Below are 5,567 nucleotides of genomic sequence, written 5' to 3' on the forward strand. Positions count from 1 at the left end.
TGGGGAAATCTCTTATAAAGTTCATTTTAAAGACTAGAAAAAGAACAACAAAGAAAAATGAATGAATACATAAGCAAACAAATACATAGTGTGGGAAAAGGAAACTGAAGGTAAGAGGAGACCCATTTGAGTGTTAAACTACAATAACCTAGGAGAGAGAGAGGTCAAAATTATGAAATACTGTAGACAATAAAACAGGGAAATTTAGTAATAAAGAGAGGGTAGAAGATCTTAATGAAGTCCCTTGCTGATGATGTTCCAAGAACCCACAGGAACCTGGGCACTTCCCTCTGGAATGGGCTGAATTCCTAGAACCATCATGAGCCTTACTTCAAACTGTTGGAGACTAAAAGAAACTCAACCAAAAAGAATAAACAAACTAGGCCATGTGGCCCCTGTCCAGCAGGAAGATGTTTCAGATGAAGAGAACTTCGGCCCCCTAACCCTAAAGAATAAGGATACAGAGTCTCTTAGAGAGGAATGAGACAGTCTGGGACCTGGGACCATTTGTTGCAGAGCTGCAGTGCTTGCATCTGGACACACTTCTCCTGAGCAACAAAATACAAAGGAACTGTACGAAACTAAAAATAACTGCATGTATGTGCAGTTAAGGCAAATTCTGGACAAAGACACAAAGAGACCAAAAAACCCAACTGCCAGTTTTGAAGAGCCAGAAGCAAAGATAGAGGGTGGAGAAGCAAAAGCAGGATGCTGCACATAACACTACCTATGGGGTGGGCAAACTACCTAAGCCACCCTTCAGTCTAACTCCTGGACACATCCCTACTCTCCCTTCATATAAGGAACAAGCTTGCCTCCCCTCAGGTGACAAGCGAGGGAACCTGCTTTTGTTCTTGCTCCCTCCCTACTGCAGCAGAGGCCACAATAAGACTTTGACTGGGAAAAAAAAAAAAAAAGTTCTATGAAAGAAGTTGGTGGCATTCTGAGCGTGGCATGCATGTTTTATTGTGTTAAAAGGTGCACAGGGGATGAGGAAGGATTGGCACAGACACTTATCAAGAGTGCTGGCCAGGAAAGAGGATAACAATCACAGCATTTCTGAGCTTCTGTTTTCTCTTCTGTTCAATTATTATTGTTTGTTAAAAATGATTAAGGAAGGCAATTTAGATGATATAAATACACTTAATTTAACACTTCATAAAACAGACAGTTTCATGAAAGGACAGTCTCCTTTCAGCTAGAAGGAAGAAGAGGAAGCTTTAAAAGATAAAGAATGAGGAAGAGAAAAATAGAAAATATCAATGACTGGGGCCAAATTGTTAACTTTATTTAGGGTCAGAAGGCAATTGGCATTTGGAGATTGGCCATCTGGATAAATTGTGCTTCTGATTATGAGGAGCATTTACAGTAAGACAAAAGTTATCGAAATTTAGAATTACTAATGATGGATCCTGGTAGGAGTAACTCCCTCTTGGGTCTACAAAGCTAATTCAACCTGTGATACATATTTGGTCTTCCTTATAGATTTTATGGGTAAAAATGAATTTATGGATGGTTCTAGAAACTTTTCAAATCATTTTAAAATTCCTGAAATATGTACCTCTTCTTTGTGCAGAAACAAGCCTCACAAAAGTTAGAACATTTTATTAAAATTATCTAATTTTGAAGACTTTGACCTTTTTGAAGACAGGCAATATCTTATTCATTTTTGTATCTTCAGACTCCAGCATGGTATTTATCATGCTCAGTATTAAGAGCAAAATCAATGTTGATTGTGTTCCTCAAACTGAAGTTTGGTATGCAATTAAAATTCTATGAAAGTAAGTTATGGGTTAATATCTTTGTTTCCAGTCAAGATCCAAGAAACAGCTAAAAATAAAAGGCAGAAAGTGGGATGTCATTCAAAAATTTTATCCAGCACATCCTTCCTTTTCTCTTCCTCCTGGAGATAGGAATAGGCCGAGTAGTTCACTAAACTCAAAATTGGCTGCCATACTTCCAGTTTTCAGTTGTGAGCATTTATTTTGGAAAAAGAATGAAAGGAAGACACATAGGAGGCAGTTCCTCTCCTCTATCAACAAAGCTAGCTTACTATATCTCATGAACAAAAAGCAGTTACAGTGTGTTTTAGTAATATTCTATAAAATTCCAGAATGATACTGTACTTGGTTTTTGCAGAATGGAATTAAGAACCTCAAAACAACCTCTTCTATACAGTAGCTCTAATATGATGTAGAAAGTTACCAAGTTTGGAACTTTTGCAAAACCCTTAGAGTTCCCTGCTCTCTGATGTTATAGTACTTTCCAACTGATATTAATTAGAAATTAAGTTTGGAATATGAGGAATCTTTAAATTTTCCTTTGCCTAACTTGATCTACTAGCCGTGTTGAGAAAGTTTCCTTTGTGCTATATGGCACAGAATGGTATAGCCTAGGGAGGTATTATTTTATCCATCAGAAATATTCCGTTAAACCGACTCAAGTCCATGGCATGCCCTGGGAGAAGGAGTCAAATTTAAAGAACCTTTGTGGATTGCTTAGATTAAGAGAATCATAAGGGCCATGGTACATCAGAGTTCTTCAAAGATCTGAATGGTGGTTAAAATCATATACAATTTAGTATTACTTTCAGGTCCTGGCATTGCTCTAAGATCACCTCTTCAAGAGGCACCAGTCTCAATGTCACACATGCTACAGTTGTCCTTCAAACCAGATGTGTGTTTACTGTGTGTTGTATACCAGTTATACTTCTGGTTCCTTTAGCAAACATGCCTGGTCCAACTTATTTTCTCCAATCAATCACATCCTGGGATCCAATGTATAAATCCAATATCATATATCTTGTGCATAACTGTTCTAAAGAATCTTATTTTATGTATTATATGTGTTAGAATAGTGAACATTGTCATGTAAGTAAAAAATTTTGCATATAATAATGTGGTAAACCATCCAAGTGTCATATCAACTAAAACACCAAATAAACCTTAAAAAGCAAAGAAAAAAACAAAAAACAAAAAACAAAAAAACAGAAACAAAACCTCTTACACAAAATTGATATAATTCTTCACTCTAAAGAGGATTGATGGGGGTACAAAACTGGGATTTTAGGGCCACCAAATTTTCTCCAAACTTGTTCCTGTCTTATTGTTCCTGTCTATTTTCTCTAATTGTTTTGTTTAGTTGCTAAGGCATCTCTAACTCTTTATGTTACTGTATGGACTGTACTCCAATACCATGGATAGTAGACTGCCAGGCTCTTCTGTCCATGGAATTTCCCAGACAAGAACACTGGAATAGGTTATCCTTTCCTTCTCCTCTCTTTTTCTTAGGATCCCTCAGATGTGTAAATAGCTTTTTCTTTCCTTTTCTTTTTGTAAACCATGATGATAACTTTGAAACCAAAAAAAAAAAAAAAAAAAAGGTTAATTTGTGGATAACAGCCTTTGGGGGTGTCATATTAAAATACTACTTAAATGTTTATAAAAAAGAATAGAAAATCAGAATGTTTCCTCCACAAGAGAGGAAAAGACATTTTAAGAGATAAGATTATGGGATATATTTCAAAGGAAGTTTAGCAGAGATTATGTGATTTGCTTTTCATCGACACAGTAACATCTCAGTTCACATCTTTTAAAAAGTGAGTCCAAAAATACTCTAAGCATTTATTTACAATGATAGGTACTGATGCTGCTATGGCTCAAAACCTTTTGCCTTTTCTCTGCCCCATTTCCCTGGCCTTGGGTGTCTTTGCTCCCAACAGCCCACACTCACTATGCTTTTTTAGAGAATTTCCCTCCTTCTACTGGAGTCACTTTCTATATGGATGCAGAGAGACCTGGGAGTGAGAGTCTGAGTTTACAGCACTCCACACAAACTAATTTCCTTCAAGACAAACAATGCTGAGGTATAATTTGTGCTTCAGAGATCCTTTGCAAGATCAGACTGAACCTAGCCTCTAAGAAAAAGACAACCGAAATCACTTCCTTGTTTGTCTTCCCCACTCTCCCCGTGTTTATTCTGTTCCTCTTAGTTCCTTACTAGTTTCTCCTGGGAACACTTCTTAATTAATCACTTGCATACAGATCCTTTTCTTAAGTCTATTTCTGGGGAATCCAATCCAAGGACAATATTTTGCAAAAATACTCCTGTACAATAATTTTCTTATTTTAGAATTATCCAATGAATGATCTCCTTGTGAGAGAAAATGCATATATTCAATGAATTCATTAAATGTATATTTGTTGAGAAACTACTAAGTGTAAAGCACTGTAGTAAGAACTTTGCACATAGGCAAGAACAAGACCTCTTCCTGCCTAAATTCTACTGACAGACAGACACAAGCATTAAATGAATGATATACTTAAGAAGATACGTAATTATTTCTATGATGGAAAAGTACAAGGATCTATGAAAGCAAACATGGGAGAGGGGTAAAATAGCCTGGACTATCAGAGGAAGTTTCCTTAAAGAAATAATATTGAAACTGAAACCTGAAAATGACTAGGAAAAAATCAGATGGGAGGATAGGGGGATTTCTTCAAAGTGGGAAACAAAGAGTAAGTCTTAGGAGCAAGACAGAAGGCCAGCATGGCCCTGGTAGAGTAAACATTGGTGTGATGTAAGGCAAGGCAGATGGGCAGGTGCCAAATCATACATTTCCTCTGGCATATTAAGAATTTCTGTTTTATCCTAAAGGCAATGGGAAACCCTGAAGAGTTTTAGGAAAAGTGCATGTGCTTAGTCATTCAGATGTGTCTGACTGTTTGCAACTCCACGGACCATGGCCAGCCAGGATTCTCTATCCATGGAAATTCTCCAGGCAAGATTATTGGTGTGGGTTGCCATGCCCTCCTCCAGGGGATCTTCCCAACCCAGGGATTGAACCCAGGTCTCCCACGCTGCATGCGGCTTCTTTACTATCTAAGCCACCAGGGAAGCCAAGGAAGAGAAGGGATATGATCAAAAGATTGCTTTGTTTAGAGGTCCTGATTTAGTCTAAAGTGAAATAAGAGCATAATGTCTTTGGGGGACATCTAGGTACAATCTTCCCTCAAAGCTTAGTCAGTATCTGCCTGCAATTCAGGAGACCTGGGTTCCATTCCTTGGTTGGGAAGATCCCCTGGAGAAGGAAATGGCAGCCCACTCCAGCATTCTTGCCTGAAGAATCCCATGGACAGAGGGACAGAGGAACCTGTCTGGCTACAGTCCATGGGGTCACAAGAGTCAGATACGACTTGGTGACTAAACCACTACTACTAGGTACAAGCTTGGGCTCTGATGGTGGCTTTGGCTGATGTTGCCAGAGGATGCTGCTGCTGCTAAGTCGCTTCAGTCCGCGACCCCATAGACGGCAGCCCACTAGGCTCCCCCGTCCCTGGGATTCTCCAGGCAAGAACACTGGAGTCGGTTGCCATTTCCTTCTCCAATGCATGAAAGTGAAAAGTGAAAGTGAAGTCGCTCAGTCGTGCCCGACTCTTAGTGACCCCATGGACTGCAGCCTACCAGGCTCCTCCGTCCATGGGATTTTCCAGGCAAGAGTACCGGAGAGGGGTGCCATTGCCTTCTCCATCCAGAGGATATAGAGAAGTAAATGGTTGGATTCAAAA

Source organism: Budorcas taxicolor, chromosome 14, assembly GCF_023091745.1.
Source record: "Budorcas taxicolor isolate Tak-1 chromosome 14, Takin1.1, whole genome shotgun sequence".
NCBI lineage: Eukaryota > Metazoa > Chordata > Mammalia > Artiodactyla > Bovidae > Budorcas > Budorcas taxicolor.